Below are 21351 nucleotides of genomic sequence, written 5' to 3'. Positions count from 1 at the left end.
CGTGGGGGTGATATGCGCCGCCCGGAAGGGCGGGGCTCACACGGAAGGCAGGGTGGAGCCGCCGAAGGCCAGTGCGGGTTTCGGGCCGGGCGAGGGAGGGGGGGGGCAAGGGAAGGCGGGGGGGCAAGGGAAGGCGGGAAAATGGAAAGGCCTCGCCTGTCCGGAAAAGGGACCTATCAGAGTGCTGTAGAGGCGCGGCGCGGCTGATGATTGGACGCGTTGATGAGGGGCGTGGTTAGAGGGGCGGCCGGAGCAGGTCGGCCTGGGTTGTGGTTGTTGGACTTGCTTTGCCTGGGTAGAACGTACCGGGGTCTGTTCCCCAAGGACTTCCATCCATTGGAAGCCTTGAAAGCGCAGGCAGGGACGGTAAAGTATTACTAGAAACTTAAAATAGCATTGCCCTTGACTGAAATTTTGTGAAAACTAAACTCAGCTTATTTTTGTTGAGGGAAAAATTGGGACTTTTAGAACCAGATCCAAAATGTAGTAAAAACAGCATTTAACTGACCACTTGCTAAGTGTTGGACTTTACACAACTCATCATTGCCTTTTGGGAACAGCGCTGCCACATAAAGGAGTACGCAGTTAAATCTGAATTTCTGACAACTTAATATTTGAGATATACTTCCTGGTTGCTTAACCCTTTACTAACTCATGAATTCCCATTTTAACACATAAGGAAGCGTAAGATTAGGGGGGAAAAATGGACAAAAACTGCAGTTGACTGCTGTCATTAGAATCCTGATCATTAAGTCTGCTTATTTCTATGTTCACATCTTCAAAAATTAGCCTAGCCATACCTGTTTTCACAAAAGTGTTGAGTAGATTTGGTAGAGCCGGGAGTTGGTGGCTCACACCTGTAATCCTATCTGTTCAGGAGGCTGAGGATCACGGCTCAAAGTAAAGTTCACCCAGCAGTTAAGTTTGAGTCCCTTAAGGTACAATTAACCAACAAAAAGCCAGAAGTGGAGGTGTGGCTCAAGCAGTAGAATCCCAGCCTTGAGTGAAAACGCTAAGGGCCCTGAGTTCAAGTTCCCGTACTGGCACCAAAAATAAAATAAAAAGGGAGAAATCCATTTCCTTCCTAAACTATGAATGTTAACTAGACTGTGAGGCTTTCGGTATAAAATGAGCTGCATATAAAGCAAGATGCCTGATGACAGTAAAACAGGTGAAACTGTGAGGATGACAGACATACAAAAGAATTATAGGTGAAATTTATGAAGATAAAAATGGGAGGATGTGCCGGGCACTGGTGGCTCACGCCTGTAATCCTAGCTACTCAGGAGGCTGAGATCTGAGGATCTCGGTTCAAAGCCAGCCCGGGCAGGAGAAACCGAGAGACTCCTATCTCCAATAAACCACCAGAAAACTGGAAGTGGCGCTGTAGCTCAAGTGGTAGAGCGCTCGCCTTGAGCTGAAGAGCTGAGGGACAGCGCCCAGGCCCAGAGTTCAAGCCCCACGACCGCCAAAAAAAAAAAAAAAAAGGGAGGATGTGAGCCTCTCTCTAATCCCACAGATGATAGCATCCATCCAAGGTCACATACTACTTCCATTTGTTTTTCTTTACCCTCTCCTGCAGGGCCACACAGCTGCATCCAGAGTAAGAGAACCAGAGACAAATGTGCAATATGTTCCAATGGGAGCAAGAATTTCTGCAAATTCTACCTCTAAAAATATTGTGAACAAATTGAAAGACACTTCTAGGAGAAGAATGTAGAAAAGGGAGCAGAAGAAAAGAAGGAAGGTTAAGAAAAGGTGGTTGCTAAGGAGCTACAGCCACCCCATTTATTAGTCTTGTTTCCTCTCTGCTGATCATTGGCATGGGTGGCCATAACATCATATAGGTCGTGATCTCCTTAATATGTATTAATATCATACTTGAGATATTACACTTTAATTCTTTTTCTTCATTATTATATCTATTTTAAACAAGTGACTAGCCTTCCTTGACTGTAGATGATTCACAGAATTTGAGAGCTGAAAGGTATCACCTGCATGATAAATCTATCATGCATAAGAAAATCCAGAGAATTTATATAATATCCAAATTATATGAGTCTACTATTCCCTCATTCACTAAATTCTGTCTGCTAGTCCTCTTTATTAGTGAAGCTAGGCACATTTAAATGATCTTAGAAAATCTCTTGCTCTTTGTTTTTTTGTTTTTTGTTTTTGTCTGTCATGGGACTTAAACTCTGGGCCTGGGCACTGTCCCTTTGCTCTTCAGCTCAAGGCTAGCACTCTACCATGTGAGCCATAGTGCACTTCTGGTTTTCTGGTGGTTTATTGGGGATAAGAGTCTCATGAACTTTTCTGCCCTGGCTGGCTTTGAACCTCGATCCTCAGATCTCAGCCTCCTGAGTAGGTAGGATTACAGGCGTGAGCCACCAGCACTGGCCTTGCTCTTAATTTAAAAATGATACTTGTCTGCCTAAAAGCTAATTTAGAGAACTTTAAATATCTACTAAGGAAAAGCTCTGATTTAAAATAATGATAATTCAGAGTCAGTAGCTTTTCCCAGGAGTTTATAAGAATACAAAGGCTAAAGGACCAGAATTTAACTCTTTAGGAAAAAGATTCTTGGGGCTGGAGGATATTTGCCTAGCACAGGGCCTGATTCAACTCTCAAGGCTGCAAATAAAATAATAGTAATAATAATAACAATAATAGAAAAAGAGGATCCTGACATTCAAGCTCTCTTGTGGAGCTTTATTCTTCTTTCTCCAAAATACTTTAGAGAAACATACCCAAAGATGAACTTTACTGTAAAACAAACATATTAGGCTGGACACTGGTAGCTCATGCTTGTAGTACTAGCTATTCAGGAGGCTGAGAACTAAGGATTACAGTTTGAAACCAGAAGAAGCTGTGGCTCAAGTGGTAGAATGCTAGCCTTGAGCAAAAAATGCTTAGAGATAGTGCCCAATGCCCTGAATGAGTTCTAGCCCCCAAACTGGTATACACACACACACACACACACACACACACACACACACACACACACGCACACACACACACATAAATATATTGTTTAAAATGCATTCATATTTAGGCTAAAATGTAGGAGCTCAACTACATGTGTTTGTCTTAAGTGCTTTTTATATAATGATATAATAATATTATGTAATGCTACAGTAATATTTAACAAAAGACTTTTATCAAAAGTCTTTGTAACCATAATAAAGAACCTAGACTTCACACCCCATAAGGATAAAACCAGGTCTTTTTCATCTTTATCATCTAGTTTCCTAAAACTGCTTCAGGTATGGAGGTGATGTTCAATGTTTGCTAGTAGGAGAAGTAATTCCCTCAAATTATGGGATAAAAGCCTGGGATACAACATTCCTAAGTACTGGCCTAATGCTTGAATTAAAATGTTGTAAGTATGAAAAAGGAGTCTCATTTTTGTCCTGCTCTGAATTTTTTTTTCAACGCACTTCTCAAAAGCAGCACATCTAATAATATCTATACTTCCATGCGTCCTGGTATTGACAGTGATTTGGAGCAATGCTATTGTAGTGAAGCAGAGAACTGGAAAAGTGTAACAAAAATATTTAAAAAAATATAAATTTAAAGCATGGGAGAGCTAACAACTTAATGAAAATTACCAGCACCGATGGAGGCCTAAGGAAGTCCATCTGCCATTTCATAGAGAGTTGCTGGGAGAGCAAGCAGGGATGGGAGACAGAAATTAGTGTTCAGGGAATGATAAAAGGGTAGAGAACAGGGGTGGGGGTGGGGGTGAGAGAAGAATTCTGTTGAAAGCCCCTTGCTTCATTCTTCCCATTGATTGGATTCTTTAATTTATCTATAAGTAGTTCCAAGACTTTCTGTCCTTATAGCCTTTCCAGTTAGTCTCTCCAGAGCATGTAGGCAGATTTCTTACAACCTCAGGGATCTCAAGATTAGACTTGAAACTAGCATATTGTCTCTTCCCCCAGTTCTATCTATGAGTTATCTGAGTCAAGGGGAATGAACTACATAACAGTTTAAATACTAAGAAGTGAAATGAATCTCGGACCACTGTTTGGTGTAACCAATTACTATAAATTATCAAAGTGAAGACAAAATAAAAAACTAGCAACATGTTGATAGCATACATACCTAGAACATAGCATACATACCTAGAACATAAAAATGCATAAAGTTTGAAAGTGAAATGATAGAAGAAAAACTGGAAAATCTTTGTTATTATCAGATTATGTAATCTCCAAGACAATAGAGATAAAGGAGACTCCTCATAAAAGACAAAGATTTAAAATATATATAAAGCAAAAAATATATAAGTATATAAAGAAAAAATTAAGGAACTACAAGGAAGAATAGAAAAAATTATAATTTTGATAGGAGACATTAACATATCAGTTACTGGTAAAAACTGAGTCCCTGTGGCTCATGCCTGTAATCCTAGCTACTCAAGAGGCAAAGATCTGGGGATCACAGTTTGATGCCAACACAGGAAAGTCTTTAAGAATCTTATCTCCAACTAACCACCAAAAAATCTGGAAGTGGAGCTGTGGTACAATGGTACAGTAACGGGGCTGGGAAGGTGGCTCAGTGGTAGAGCACTTGCCTTGCATGCATGAGGCCCTGGGTTCGACTCCTCAGCACCACATAAGCAAAAAGAAAAAAGCCAGAAGTGGCGCTGTGGCACAAAGTGGTAGAGCACTAGCCTTGAGCTGAAGAGCTGAGGGACAGCACCCAGGCCCAGAGTTCAAGCCCCACAACCTGACACCCCCCCCCCCAAAAAAAAATGGTACAGTATCAAAAAGTTGAGGAAAGGTGACTTGGCCCTAAATTACAAAAAAGTTTAATTACTACAATACTTAAACTTTTTTTTTTTTTTTTTTTTTGTCGGTCATGGGGCTTGAACTCTGGGCCTGGGTGCTGTCCCTCAGCTCTTCAGCTCAAAGCGAGCGCTCTACCACTTGAGCTACAGCGCCACTTCCAGTTTCCTGGTGGTTTATTGGAGATAGGAGTCTCACGGTCTCTCCTGCCCGGGCTGGCTTTGAACCGAGATCCTCAGATCTCAGCCTCCTGAGTAGCTAGGATTACAGGCGTGAGCCACCAGCGCCCGGCAAACTTTTTTTTTTTAAGAAAAGTTTATTTCAGCACCCTGTTCTGAAGGTACAAGGTCAAGATATTGAATCTGTTAATGACCTTGTTGGCAGAGTCTTATATACTTTGCTGCCTAGGCTGGCTTGGAACCTCAGTCCTCAGATCTCAGCTTCCTGAGTAGCTAGGATTTAAAGTTATGAGCTTGTAATTTTGATTAATATAGGGAATCAAGTTCTAACTCAGCTGTAGAAAGGTTGAAATAAAAGAACATGTAGTAGTAGTGAAGAAGCCAAGGTCAGGGATGAAACCATACCTACCAAAGCCTGAGGTGTAGAGTGTTAATCTCGTGGCTGTGGACGTCAGAGAACTGCCAATCATTTGGGAAGTCTGGATATAAATGGTTGCTGATTTTAGGGTTATCTGCTGACAAGAAATAGAAATGCAAGCCAGTTGGCTAAAGTAGGGAGACCTGAATATAAAAATAGGCAGGGATTATGTGAAACCCAAGAGTGGGAAGTCGAGCTGGTCACCAGTCTTGGCTTTTTCTTGTATGATTGGGATGCTCACTTATCTGCTTGGATGTGGCCTAGTATAGCTGTCCTATTTAGTAGTGCTGGGTCTCCATTTTAGTCTCACTCTCACCCCAAACCGGTCACCCCCCTAAAAACTTGCCATCATTACCTGATTCAGTTTCAAAACCCCAACTCCAAATTCCCAGGAGTTGTGATCAGACTGATTCAACAGCCATGTACCCAGAGATCAGGGAGTCAGCAGACTGAGGCCTGGAGGGGCCAAATCTGGCCTGCCTTCCCCTTTGGTAAATATAACTTGAATGAAACATAGATACATGTATTTATGTTTTGTCTATGGCTGATACCTCATTATAAGAATAGAGTAATTTCAACGAAGAATCTTACGGATAAAAAAGCTAAAAATATTTTCATACCTAGACATTACACAAGAAATTTGGAGAGTCTATATATGTAAATGTCAGCCTATAAGAGACTTAGTAAGATGTCAGCTTGGAAAACCATAGCTCTGAGAGTGATGGTCCTTTCTCCCCTTGGATGAAAAAGAATCATGTGGGAGAAAGGTGCTGAGCAAGTATTTTGAGAAAAGAACTGCTTGAAAGTTCTAACAGAAGAAAGAAAATAATCAATCTTAAGTATGTACTCAATGGTTTACCGAGTGTGGAAGGGTACAATAAGATAGTGACTCCTTAATCTGGAGACATTCATGATACTGCTAAATTTAGGGAAGAATGTCACTCTAACCACCTTTAAATAACTCACTTGTGGCAAATTTCCCAGACCCTCTATAGTTGGCTCTTGCCAAGATGATCTGGCTAGGCACACTGTTGTACATATGAAGAGTTTCTCTGCCTAGTAGTTTAAATATTATTTGAGAAAGACAAACAGATTGGCAAGACAGAGTAAGGACAGAATGAGACAAATAGATGGAAAGGCAGGCTAGGGGAAACAATTAAGTCCAGAATTTACCATTTTGGTAGACTTAGGATCATTGTGGGTCAGTTCTTTCACAAACCTGTTTTGGGTGAATAGAAAAGATATTAAAGTATATCATTCATTTTTCTACATCATTCAAGTCCCATACTAATTCAAGATTGGCTGAGGGCATGCGTGCAGCACCATTGGCCTCACTGGACCGTTTATTGGAAATGTAAAATCTCACACCCACTCCAGACTCACAGAATAAAAATCTGCATAAAAAAAATCACACAGCTATATTGTTAAAGAAAAAGACAAAACAAAACAAAAAGATATTTGTTAAAGCATAGTAAGACAGATCATCAGATTAGGTACCAGAAACTACTGCAAAGGTTTCTGCAGCAAGAGGAGAAACTGGGCTGAACTCCAAAGCCATCCTGGGCCACTGGGAATTTGTAGGCAAGGAGCAGGGCAGAGGTCAAAGGATGGAAGAGTACTAGGAAGATTACAGGAGTAAGGGAGGATTCTGGCTATACTGCTCCAACAGCATTCTTGCAGTAGATAGAGGAAAGCTTCAGAGATCACCTGGGGTGGGGGTGGGGTGGGAGTGGGGAATGGATGAGGAAGCCAGATACTGAGGTCAGATATTGAAGGTAGGGATTCTTGCCAAACAGACTAAGTAGAGTACTGAGCTAAAACTGTATTTTACAAGAAAGTACACAGATGAATGCTCCTAGGAGAAAATTTAAGATCACAACAGCTTGTCAAGCAGATTCTTTGTGAATTCATATGAACTCTAAAGTATGAGCAGTACTGGACTAAACCAGTAGTTTTCAGACTGTAAGTGGAACAGTTGTTTCATTTTCTTGGATTAAAATCTTAACATCAGGCCCAACTTTGCAAGACAGATGGAAGTAGATCTGCTGTGATTGAATGAAGATCGGAGGTTTTCTGAAAGGCAAAAGCCCAAGCATTTCCCCCAGGAACACAATCTGAGCAAAAGTAACATCAGAATCATCCCACCTTAGGATACTGAAGACTGCAATACTTGGATCAGATCCTTTGACTTACTCTCTAAGAGAGAGGAATAGACAGAAAAGATTTATTGAAGAATAAGATAAGCAGAGCTCCAGCTAGATAGGAGGGGTCACAAGAGAAAGCATCACCTAGATGCCTTGTGCAGGGGCTAATAAAGTGTCTCTGTAAGAGCTATGTGATTCACAAGACCACTGGATAGTCTGACAGACATTTCAGTTCCTATATCCAATCAGAGGCTCCAATGAGCTTGCATGAACTCTGCATGAGTCATTCAGCTGCTGTGACTGAATGCTCATTCTGATACACACCTCTGGGGGCTGGTCAGCCTGTTGTTCACATGCACATCTCCCAGATGCAGTGGGCCATGAAGTGATGCCCAGGGGCTCAAGGCCATAGCTAGAGATGAGAACCACTATGAGAGTAGGCCTTTGCTTTGAGTGTCTAGCCAGGCTTTTTCTGCTCTCATCAAGACATGAGATAGAGCACTAGCTTAGCATGCTCCAGGCCCTGGATTCAATCCCCAGCAGAACTTTTATTACAATAAATCCTTGATAATGGGGATGGGGGTGGGGTGGGGCATGGCTTGAGTTCTATCCTACCCACCCCCCAACCTTTTTGCTCAAGGCTAGATCTCTGCCACTTGAGCTACAACTCTACTTCCAGCTTTTTGATGGTTAATTAGAAATAAGATTCTCACTTTCCGGCTTAGACTAACTTTGTACTTTGATCCTGAGTAACTAGGATTACAGGCTTGAGCCACTGGTGCCCAGCTAAGAGTGGGAATTTTTTAAAACTTGAATTCATTATCTAAATTATGCTCCTGACAAATATAATAGGAAAACCAGGGCTCACAATATGACTAATGGAACTTTACTAAAACACAGCCACATTTAGAACTATATTAACCTGGTATGGTGGTGCTCACCTGTAATCTTAGCATAAAGGAGGCTGAGATTAGAAGGACCTTGAGTCTGAGGCCATCTTGGCTCTACACAGTCAGATAAAACTCTCTCAAAACATTAAAACACAAAAAAGAAAGAGAAGAAATTTAGTTAGATAATCTAGGCAGTGAAGAGGGTTGGGGGGGAGGGGGGGAGGGGGGGAAGCCAGGGAAGGAGGGAGAACAAAAAACAATGGTAATTGTTAAAGCACAGCAAGACCGACTTTATAGTGGGACCAACACAACAGCTATAAGGACCCTTTCCCTTCTTTCCTTCCTCTTTTTCTTCCTACCTTCTTTTCTTCATTTTTTTTTTTTAAGGAGAGAGGATTGAGACAAGGTTTTGCTATGAAACCTAAGCTAGCCCTTAGCCTTGCAAATCTCCTGTCTCTGCCTCCCCGTGCTGGTGCTGATTACAGCTATGTAGCACCACACCCAGCTCTGGTTTTTCATTGTTAGAAGAGTATAAAACAATTTATATCTGCAGCAGTCAGCTATGAAATAGCTTTTTCAAAATTAAATTCTGCAGCTGTGAAAATGGTCTTGATAAATGAAGTAAATGTTTAGGGAAAGCAGTGAGCAATAGAGATTTCATGTTCTGTTTATATGATTGCCAGTACAACCTTCTTGCTGCACTATCTTGTTGCATTTAGTAAAACATTTCTAGGAACCATGCTCACTTGCCTCCCTCTGTCTCCTTAGCTGTGCATTCTCCAAACCTTGGCATCACCTTTGGCTTCCCTTTCTCTCACACCTTCAAAAGAGATCTAGAATCTGGCCTGTTTTCTCTACCTGTGCTGTCACCAACAGTCAAAGCTGCAGTCACCTCTCACGCCCGTGACGTGTTAATAACCATCTCATTCCCTGCTTTGAGTCTTACCCTAGGCAGGCAGCCAGAGTGAAACTCCTAAAAGTTGTCACCTTCAATTCCTCATGGGCTCCTCATTCTATTCAGAAAAAATGGCATGATTCTTATAGCCCACAAAGTCTAGAATGATATCAGTCTTCCCCCATTAGCCTCCTTATTCTTTCTTAACAATGCCAGGCACACCCTATTCAATGATCTTTGCTCTCTTCCTGGAATGTTCTTCCCTCAGAGACAGAGTATACTCTCACCTCCTTTAAGTATTTGATTAAGTCTTTATCAGTGAGACTTGCCTTTTAGCCTCTTTATTTAATAATGCAGTTACCAGCAACCAATTTGAGCTCTGTAGTCCTCATCTGCAATCCCAATATTTGGGAAGTTGAAGCAGAAGGATCAAGAGTTCCAGGCAAACTAGGCTCCAGTGGTTCATTCCTATAATCCTAGCTACTCCTAACTCTAGTCACAGAGGATAGAGGTTTGAAACTACCCTGGGGGGGGGAAAAGTCCTGAGACTCCATCTCCAATTAACCAGCAAAAACAAAAAACCCAGGGCTAGAGGCATGTCTCAAGGGGTAGAGTGCCAACTGAGTGAGCAAGAAAGCTGAGCAAGTATGTGGCCCTGAGTTTCAACCCCAGTGACAGAGAGAGAGAGAGAGAGAGAGAGAGAGAGAGAGAGAGAGAGAGAGAGAGAGAGAAAGAGAGAAAGAGAGAGAGAGAGAGAGAGAGAAAGAGAGAGAGAGAGACAGAACGATGATCCTGGGCTTCACAGAAACTAAAATATTAATAAACCTAAATAAACAAAGCTCTAGACATATCCTAGGAATCCCAATCTTGCTTCCTGTTTCCCTCTATTTGCCATGGCAGTCATCTTTTTGGATACACTAGATAGCTAGTTTATTCTCCTTTGGTTAAATCTGTCTCTACTGAAATGTTTCCAGGTGCTGCAGTCTTTGTTTTGTTCACTGCCATATTCTAAACATCAGGAACACAAAACACACACTCAACAAATATTTGTTAAATTCACTCATTAGTTTTGTGGTTATTCTTTTATGTATGTTTCCTACTCATATTATTTTGACAAAACTAAACCACATTGACAGTCATTTAAAGTAAATGACTACATGAGTTGGGAGCTTTCCATGTCCTTTGTTTCTTGTTGTTTTCAGTTTCTTCTTGGTACTGGCATGAAAACTCCCATGTATCCTGAGCCCAACTGGAGCTTAAGCTGATGTTATGTATGTTTGTTCACCTGAGTCTATCTCTTCACATTTCATACTTTGGCCAATTCCACTCCCTTTCCAGTCCTGGCCCAAATCCAACATGTGCAACAGGACAGAACTTTGAAGTCCCAATATAGACTAATTTCAGGACTGCTCAGCTCTTTTGGCAGAGAGGCTCTCACTCATCCTCAGGCCAGTAACCTAGGTGGAGACTACTCAGTAGAGCAAAGATATGACAGAATAGATTCTCCTTAAAGAGAAGAAGGGCAGGTTTTCCTCTGTGGGAAAATGTCCCAACTCTTCACACACCCGACCCCACCCCACTGCTGGAAGGGAGAAGAAACACCAAAAGAAGCATTAATAATGTGTAGGGTGTGGTTTATAAAACACTCCCTGGCTCCTGTACAAACTCCAGTAAAATTGACATTGCTTATAAATATTTGAAGGGTGGATTTTCTTTTGAAGAGATTTACCTATGTTTTGAATCTTACATCAAGGTTGGCGTGGGACAAAAAGGGAGGCTTCCCATGACAGGGTTACACAAGAAAGTTTTGGATGTATGATTAATATAATCTACGTACGGAAATGGGAAGTGTTGGGAGAGGGACCATAAAAGTGGCAAAAATTCACTGGGCACCGGTGGCTCACGGCTGTAATCCTAGCTACTCAAGAGGCTGAGATATGAGGATCACAGTTCAAAGCCAACTTGGGCAAGAAAGTCTATGAGACTCTTATCTCCAATTAACCACCAGAAAACCTGAAGTGGCACTGTGGCTCAAGTGGTAGAGTACTTGCCTTGAGCCCAAGAGCTGAGGGACAGTGCCCAAGCCCAGAGTTCAAGCCCCACCACCAACAAAATAAATAAATAAATGAATAAAAAGGCAAAAATTTAGAGTTCTCTTTGTGTCTGTGGTGTGTGTATGTGTGTTTATGTGGCAGTCCTGGGACTTGAACTTGGACCCTGGGTGCTGTCCCTGAGCTTTTGTGCTCAAGGGCTAGTGCTCTACCACTTGAACCACAGCTCTACTTCCAGCTTTTTGGTGGTTAATTGGAGATAAGAGTCTCACAGACTTTCCTGCCTGGGCCAGTTTTGAACCACAATCCTCAGATCTGAACTTTCTGAGTAGCTTGGATTACAGGTATGAACAACTGGCACCCAGCTAGAATTCTCTTTAAGGTTAGGAATCTGACTTTCCAAAGCAACTTTTCTTTTTTTTTTTTTTTTTTTTTTTGGGTCTGGTTGTGGGGCCTGAACTCTGGGCCTGGGCGCTGTCCCTCAGCTCTTCAGCTCAAGGCTAGCGCTCTACCACTATGAGCCACAGCGCCACTTCCGGCTTTTTTCTTTTTGCTTATGTGGTGCTGAGGAATCGAACCCAGGGCCTCGAGCATGCAAGGCAAGCGCTCTACCACTGAGCCACCTTCCCAGCCCCAAAGCAACTTTTCTTAATGGGTGACATCTAAATGGGTGACATGTCACTAACATGTTAGTAAACAATGAGCAAAACACCTTGAGCAAAAAGGCAAAGAGATGAGGGGAACAAAGTATTGTAAGAATAGAAGAGGATTTTCAGAAACACTCAGAGACAAAGTTTACTGACACCAGATTGGATGGGCATCCGTACCATAGCATGTGCTCTGGCACTGGGCAGAGAGGTTGGATTGAGTTCTATTCAATTGCGTCATGTGTTTGTCTAAGATCATTTCTGGCCTAAAGTTTTTGTTCATGGATATCCTCATTCCCCATTCTTTCTTATTTGCAACGAAGATTTACTCTCATTTAAGCAAGCTTTATTTCTGTTTTGATTTTGACAGTACTGGGATTTGAACTAGAGGCCTCATGTTTGTAGGGTAGATACTCTACCCTTTGAGCCTAAGAAAAATATTTGTTGTTTTGTTTACAGGGCTGGGGATTAAACCCAAGACCTTTCACATGCAAGGCAAGTGCTTTACTAATGAGCTAGTTACCTAGCCCTTGGGGTTTTTGTTGGTTTGTTTGTTTGACCTGCTAAGCAGCTCAGGACTAGCTGTAACTCCCTCAAATTCAGAATCTTCCTGCCTTTGCCTCTTGAATGTTGGGGGTACCACCATGCCCAGCTTAAGCAAGTTCTTAATAACAAAAACCATCTATTATTTTGCTTTAGTTAATGATTTATTCATTCAATCATTTATTTATTTTGGTGCTGGGGATCAAACCTTGGCCTTTGCATACACTCTGCTAATGAGCTACAGCCTAGTCCAACAAAGATAATACGGAGGCCTTTTTGTTATTTGTTTAAGTGTGATTAGGTATACACAACATAAAGCAGAATATTGATGGGAAGGGATGAGAAGAGGAAACAAAGGAGGAGGCTACGCTACAATGCTTGATAAGAAATGTACTCATTATCTTGCCCATGTAATTGTAACCCCTCTGTACAGTATTTTCACAATAAAAAAAAAAATAAAGCAGAATATTAAGTGCTGAGTAAAGAGTTAAATAAACAGGAGCCCAGAAAATACTAGAGGATCTGGATCTGAGGGATTTTCTTTTTTTTCTGGGTGCTATCCCTTAGCTTTTTCTGCTCAAGGCTGGTGCTCTACACTTGAGCAACACCTCTACTTCCTGCTTTTTGAGGGCTAACTGGAGATGTGTCTCATGGACTTTTCTGCTTGGACTGGCTTCAAACCCTAATACTTAGCTCTCAGCCTCCTGAACAGTTACGATTATAGGAATGAATCACCCATGTTTGGTTTTAAATATAAAACACATGTGTTTTTGAAACAATACATGAATTATAATGAATAAACAATGACAAAAAGAAAGGCTAGCAAACCACAGATAATCTTCCAGCAGCTAGAGAAGGTCTTCGGGAGAGGTGGAACTTGGGTATTGCAGATGGTTATTACCAAATGGCCATTGGCCATGGTGGGGTATACCCTATAATCTCAGCTACTCAGAATATGGAGGTAGATGGATCAAAGTCCAAGGCCAGTTTCAGAAAAAGCAGGAGGCCCTATGGGGAAAACTGGAGCATGGTTCAAGTGGTAGAGCACTAGCCTTTGCAAGCACAAGGCTCTGAATTCAATCCTCAGTAAAGAGAAATAAAAACAAATAGATGAATAGAAATGACCTTGCAAATAGTAGAAGGAATTGATGTTCCCATACCCTTGAAGGCCTGAAAGCCCTCAAAATTAGGTACATTTTAGAATTGTTTGTGTTTCATAGGTGATAGCCCAAAAAAAATCCCTAAAAATTTCAATGTTTCCCCATCTGTATCTTTAGCAAAACTTGTACTATGTTTTTGGAAGAATTATTTTTATTATTTTAACTTTTTGGCACTGTAGCATGACCTAAAATTGGCCAAAAATAGTATGTTCATCCAAAAAGACATTCTGACACAGACAAAAACATGTACCATAAATACACACAAGTATTTGTGATTTCATTTTTGGCATTCTTTGGAAGTAACTGTAGTTCCAAAGGCAGGGCTGGGTTTGTGGGTGCAACCAATATATTCCCATGGGGTTGCAAGGTCTCTGTTTTTTGGATTCAATACCTGACATCTCCTCTTAAGTGACTTAATATCTCTGTCATTACATTGCATTTGTAAATGAAGTTTGAGGACAGCAAGGTTATGATGAAAGCTAGGAACTATGGCTCACACATAGTTTCACCTCTGGCCATACCATTACTTCCCAGGATCGGTTTCATAAATACTGGCTCTCTCATTTCTTAGTCCTCCAAAGTCTGCCTAGCCTTCCTCTTCTTGCCCTGCCCAGGATGGCCAGAAAGTCATGGGGGATTATGTACACTCTGCCTACTTTCTCCCAGCTGAGACATGGGAGGGTCTAGGTAAGGCATAAGTGTCTTTCATTATCTTAGGGCATGGTGAGGGCCATCCCTGCCTTGGACTGACAGTGCCACTGTCTTGGCAGGGATGATCTTCTTACTCATCTACAGTTCTGGGTATCAAATGCCCCCAGGTGGAAACTGCACTCTTTGCAGACAATGGATTTAGAGGTGGTTGTCAAGCATTTAGGGAGTAGGGTGTGGGATGAAGAGGTTGACTTCTTGCTCCTGGCATCCATGGGAATGGTGTGTGTGTGTGTGTGTGTGTGTGTGTGTGTGTGTGTGTGTGTGTGTTAGTCTGAAGTGAGAATCTGGACCCCCTCTGAGTCTGCACTCATCTGCAATTGGGAGGCAGGGAGCAGAGAAAAGAGAGCATGACACTACCTTGAAAATAAAAACTACAGTACCCAATTGAGAGAGAGAGAGAGAGATCTGAAGAAACCTCAGTCATCTTAATCACACTTGCTTCCTCCTGCTTATATTTTATTCAAAAAAGTACCTCTATTTTCATTTTTTCAGTGAGCTCTGCAAATTATGTAGCCTGTTTTGTCTGTAGGCATGCTACTTCTGCTTCCTTCCTAAGTAACAATCTATAGCGTAAGTTGTAGTGATATGTCTTCCATTAGTGAAAATAAGCCAATTTTTACAACACATAGTGTTATCAATCTTCAATTACATTTGATGGGTTTAGCAAAGGGAAGCAATTTTTTTCTATACCCATAAGGCTCATTGTGTCATTAAATTCATCTTATTGTATGATTTAAAATTAATAATAGGGAAGAAAATTTAGTAGTTGTCAGTGAAATTCCATTTCAAGTTACAGTAATTTCTTTTCTGCATGTTCTTGATATCTAGCAATGATGATATAAAATGTTGCTTATGCATAGATATTATATTACATAAGATAATTTATTTCAGCACTGAGGCAGTTGAGTTGTCTAAGAATAAAATAAGCATGAAAAGTAATTGAATCTTTGAAATAGGAATTTCTTGCTGATATGATTGTCATGTCTTATGTTAGCGAAAGTGACATAGCTTGGTAGAAAAAAACCTAAGATTTTGAGTAAGCTTTCAATACTCTGTGAAATGAAGACCTTCCACAAACTAGAAAGTATATAAGATTTATTGTAATCCTGGAGTTTAGTGATAATTGAATGGCTTGCTTTCAACACACACACACTTTATTGAATGAATACTACTACTAAGCTACCTTGAATAACTCTGAATTTTGGCATATGTTTGCATGAAAGGAGTAAAAAGTGACTAACGGCTCAAATTATAAAATATTTTCTTTCCTTTTGAGAAATTGTGTCTCATAGAATAGGAGTATACAAAACACAAGTGTGAATAGAAAAAGTAACTATAAAATAACTCTTAATAGGCTAAGAATATAATAAGAATATATAAGGTGTTATATACCTTATATATACTTTATATACCTTAGGAGACTTTCCTTGTCTCCCTCTGAAAACATCTCCCTCTCTGTGCTCCAGGAAAAACCATTACGTGGTTTCCCCACCCGACCCCCATGCCAGTTATCAATCCTAAATTTATGCCACTTACAAGTATGGGCAACATTCTTTACCCTTTTCCTTTCCTTTCCTCCATTTTCTTTTCAGACTGAGACTTACTATGGTAACCTCAGCTGGACTCAAACTGTCTTAGGGTTGACAGGTATACACCTTCTCCCCATCATAACTTCTTTGCATCTTTATACACAGAGTGGAGTATGTATTAGACAATGCCAATAGGAAGCCTAGCATTAGAACATTCCATGGGTTCCATTCACAAAGATCACAATGTACTAGGTGGTCTAGCAGGTTTTTATTTTTTAAGTTGTATTTGGAACATATGTAAATATATATGTAATTATATAAATATATATATTATTGTATATTACATGCATTGACATGATTCTAGCTCAGCTGGGTCATTGCCTTAATCTTGAGACTGCAAGCTTTATCATCTCCATTTCATAAATGTCAAAGGAGAAAGCCCAATGAGACCTAGTGACTTGTCTGCATATGAATACCAAGTTTGGGGAAGTGTGGCTGCAAAGGTAGAGGTGGGCAGTCTGTGTAACCCCCATTTTTAGACTTTTTCAACTTGCTTCCAAATTGTAAAGAAGCAATGAACACAAGGATATAAAAGCTAGTGAGCATGTAAAAAAAAAATCTACAAATGCACAAAGCTGCTTTGTGAAAGGGTAAAATCAGGAAATGGTTTTCAGTGAAGTTTTTGATAAATGGTCAAGAAAGAGAAAGGAACACCTTTACACAGGAGTTCACTTCCTTTTCATGAAAATGTATCTCCATTTAGCCTCCTACTATTTTCTTTCTTGGCTTTCTTTTCTTTTTTTTTTTTTTAAATAAAAAATTGTATTTACTTAGAAGCATTCAGAATGTCAACAAAACAGCTGCAATTTTTTTTTCAATTACAGAGTGGTATTCAGTTAACAGAACAATTATTTCATATAAGCTGCGTCAGACAACTGGAGATGAAAAAACTACCGTTCCCATATAAAACTAATTGTGCTGTGCACCAACAAGAACCTGCTTTAAATTTCCATGCCAATTTACAACCCCCATACTGTACCAGGCAAGGTTAGCGGCTATGCAAAATACCACCAGGACAGGGCTATCTAAAGACACATTCGGTAGTGTGTTAACTATACAAAAAAAGAAACTGTACAGTTTAAAAACTAATCTTACACAGCCTTACATTTCAATTGTTTTCTTTAAAAGGAGTGAGTTGTGTACAGGGGGATTAAATGCTTTATAGACAAGAAAAAAACTGCGCTAGAACCAACTTATTCATCATCTTCCTCTTCATCTTCCTCCTTTCCTTCATCCTCTTCATCTTCCTCCTCTTCCTTCTTCTTCTTGCTCTTTTCAGCCTTAACAACTCCTTTTCTTTGCTGCATCAGGCTTTCCGTTAGCTCGGTAGGCAGCAATATCCTTTTCATACTTTTCCTTCAGCTTCGCAGCCTTCTTTTCATGAGGCTGCTTGTCATCTGCAGCAGTGTTGTTCCACTTTTCTCCCAGTTTTTTTGCAACATCACCAATAGACAGGCCAGGATGTTCCCCTTTGATTTTAGGGTGATACTCAGAACAGAACAAGAAGAAGGCCTAAGGAGGCCTCTTGGGTGCATTGGGATCCTTGAACTTCTTTTTTGTTTCCCCTTTAGGAGGGATATAGGTTTTCATTTCTCTTTCATAACTGCCTTGGCCATATCTTCAAATTTCCCTTTCTCTTTAGCAGACATAGTCTTCCACCTCTCTGAACACTTCTTAGAAAACTCTGAGAAGTTGACGGAAGCATCCGGGTGCTGCTTCTTGTGCTGCTCCCGGCAAGTTTGCACGAAGAATGCATATGATGACATTCTGCCTCTCGGCATCTTAGGATCGCCTTTGCTCATGACTAGTTTTTCCCCTGTGAGACACAGAGTCACTCGGTGCCTGTCTGACTGTCACTTGCCCCTGTGCTGTCTCTATGGAGCTCAATGTACTGCAATTCTTGGCTCTTTCTTAAATCTCCTTTGACTAGACAAAACAAGACTAACTTCTAAAAACTGAAATCTAAGAAATGTCTAAGAGATTTCTCTCCAAGTTTAAAATGGCTACGTAAGTCTCCTTTTTAAAATCATGTTTCTCCATACTTGTAAATCATTAGGAAGAATTATGGCTTATTTTAGTTCAGTCTCAACTGTTGATTTTTTTGTGGTACTGAACAGATAATGTACAGATAATAGTCACATAATAAACCTTAATTGCTACTGCTTCTAGGTTTCCCAAACATTTAGAAATAAGTCCTTTTCAAGTGCTATTTAAGCAGAAGAAGGGAAAATTTGACCCTTAGTTTATCACTTAGCTCATTAGCATACTAATATGACTACAATTTACATTTGACTAGGGGGTTTAACTAGGGGGTTATCATTTTACCTCTGTAATCTTGTTGGCTGAACATCACAGTTTTAGGTTGATTTTTAAAACAAATCTTCTATGGACACTAGGGAAATAAAGTAGTGTTAATACAAAAGGCTTGGAAGTGAATTAATTGCTCCAAAACAATTCCATGATGGTTTAGCCTCTTAGGTGGTGATATTTGCCCAGCTCTTGCAGATGCTAATGATCAATTCACATTGGCATTTAAACAAAATCAACCCTGAGACATTCTCACACTTTCTAATGAAGAATTCTTTTTTTTTTCTCTTTGTCTCAAGTTACTTAGGTCTGCTGGTGATCTAAGATAGCTTTACTTTGATCATTTAAAATGTGGTTGGGACCTTCTAGAAACTCAGTTCAGTAGCTCTGAAGGCACTAGCTCTTTCTTTCTTAGCAGTTTCACCATTCAAAGTGGTTGCCTGAATGTGCATACTTATATAACAATCTTACTGATGCAGTCTTCCTAGTGTAAAGGTTTTAATATAAAAATGCAAGCTGGGTGCCAGTGGCTCACACTACCTAGCTACCCAGGAGCCAAATCTGAGGATTGCGGTTTGAAGCCTGGGCAGCAAAGTGCATGAGGCTCTTATTTCCAATTAACCACCAGAAAACTGGAAGTGGCACTGTGCCTCAAGTGGTAGAGCACTTGCTTTGAGCTGAAGAGCTTAGGGATAGCGCCCAGGCCCAGAGTTCAAGCCCCATGACTGACAAAAAAAAAAAAATACAATGAGATATTTTATGCAATAATCTGTTAACTTTTCTAGAATACTGTAAGTAGAAAGCACCTTTATTGTATCTGAGGAGATAGATATGCAAAATTATGCATGAGAAACCTTTCTGTCTTGGGAGTCACCAGATACTCAGTATGTCCCTCAGTCCGGCTGGTTAACATTGTTGTGGGTACAGCAAAGAATGTCTCCACTATGTACTTTGGCAACAGGTTTATATCAGATTTCTCTGTCTTGGAACAAAGTGCCTAATAAACTCCCTAAGACTGGAAAAGGGAACTTACAATAGTTATCAATTAAGAACCCCAAATAATTAATGGGTAGTGGCAAAACTTCTGGAAGGCAAGCAAGAATAAAGATGATTTGGTTGCATGACCTGTGGTAGAGTCAAATTCAGAAACTTAAGTGACACCTACTCCATTTCTACTGGAGAGATCATTTAGAGAGAGGAAGGAGAATGAAAGAAGAGTGCTATTAGGGCTGGGAAGGTGGCTCAGTGATAGAGCGCTTGCCTTGCATGCATGAGGCCCTGGGTTCGATTCCTCAGCACCACATAAGCAAAAAAGAAAAAAGCTGGAAGTGGCACTATGATTCAAGTGGTAGAGCGCTAGCCTTGAGCTGAAGAGCTGAGGGACAGCGCCCAGGCCCAGAGTTCAGGCCCCACGACTGGACCAAAAAAAAAAAAAAAAAAAAAGAAGAATGCTATTAACTGTCAATTGCCTACTACATACAAGAAAATGATAAATCTATTAACCTAAGTTATCCTGTTTAATTCTCTTAGAAGCATAAGAAAGACACTCATTTTTCTACCGGGTGGTTTAATAACTTGCCCAACATACACAGTAAAGTGATGGGGAGACATTCAACCTCAGTCCTGTCATCTCTAAGCCTCCTTTGTTGCTTTGTTCATAATGCTACAGTGCTATTAAATTTTTTTAAAGTTCAGTAAAATTTGATAAGAGGGCTGGGAAGGTGGCTCAGTGGTAGAGTGCTTGCCTTGCATGCATGAGGCCCTGGATTCAATTCCTTAGCACCACATATGCAGAAAAAGCCAGAAGTGGTGCTGTGGCTCAAGTGGTAGAGCGCTAGCCGTGAGCTGAAGAGCTGAGGGACAGCGCCCAGGCCCAGAGTTCAGGCCCCACCACCGGCAAAAAAAAAAATAAAATAAAATAAAAGAGAGACTATATCTGAATATTTGATATATTTTTGAGTGAAACACCACAAAGTTTGGAGAGGACATACCCCAAATAGTATATTGCTCATGAGATGGGAAGAGAAAGCTACACAGATTGAAAACAGGAAAATCCACACCTCTCAAAAACTCCCGATTAAAATATACCTGGGTAACTAAGATTGAAGGCTTTCAGTAATAGATACCTTTTATGTTGAGAAAAAATGAACTGCCTGTATTTTAAGACCTTTATGTGGATATTTTTGATGTTTTTTCCCCAATTATTTCTGCTCCTTCCTTCCTTCCTTCCTTCCTTCCTTCCTTCCTTCCTTCCTTCCTTCCTTCCTTCCTTCCTTCCTTCCTTCCTTCCTTTTAATTTGTTGCATTGTTGTTTTATATTTTTGAGGCAAGGTCTTGCTATGTGGCCCAGGCTGGCCTCAAACTTGTGATCCTCCTCCCTCAGCTCCTTGTGTGCTAAGATTACAGATATGAGATATGCTCTACCACAACCAGCTTTGTGACTATAGTTTTCTTTTTTTCTTTCTTTTCTTTTTCTCTTGGCCAGTCTCGAGGCTTGAACTCAGGGCCTGGGCACTATCCCTGAGCTTCTTTTGCTTGAGGCTAGCATTCTACCACTTGAGCCACAGCACGACTTCTGGAATTTTTGTTGATGTGGTATTGAGGAATAGAACCAGGGCTTCATGCATGCGGGGCAAGCACTGTACCACTGAGCCCATGGCTATAGTTTTCAAAGGACAATTTTGTTCCTTATAATGGATTCAAGATTAGCCCAGTTTATGTTGCTGTCCTTGGGAATTCACTGAGAGAAAAGCAGGGGTCTGAATGAAGGAACTTTTCTAGGGTCTATACAGGAATAAAATTGCTGTAACAATGTGTGCAGATCTTTATCATTACCAAAGTGAAAGAGGAAAGCTGTTCCTAGGAAATTGCTCTGGTACTAGATTCTGAGAGATGTGGTACTGGATTCTGGGAGCTGCCAATCCACCCTCAGATGGCTCCTATTTTTCTTTACTGAGCTAGTTAAACAATATGGAATGTGGGCTCCTAAAACACTGAACACAACTGATAGGTATGCAAGGGGAAGCC

At 40.6% G+C, this 21351-nt stretch overlaps 1 pseudogene; it reads right to left on the bottom strand.

Moving 5' to 3' along the window:
• Positions 1-17210: 17210 nt before the first annotated feature.
• LOC138829037 (high mobility group protein B1 pseudogene) lies at positions 17211-17819 on the bottom strand (annotated as a pseudogene).
• Positions 17820-21351: the final 3532 nt, after the last annotated feature.

The sequence above is a fragment of the Dipodomys merriami genome, unplaced genomic scaffold (assembly GCF_024711535.1).
Source record: "Dipodomys merriami isolate MVZ:Mamm:240054 unplaced genomic scaffold, mDipMer1.0.p SCAF_17, whole genome shotgun sequence".
Taxonomy (NCBI): Eukaryota; Metazoa; Chordata; class Mammalia; order Rodentia; family Heteromyidae; genus Dipodomys; species Dipodomys merriami.
Note: the sequence above shows the minus strand (reverse complement) of the source record. Positions and strands in the feature narration are given on the sequence as shown.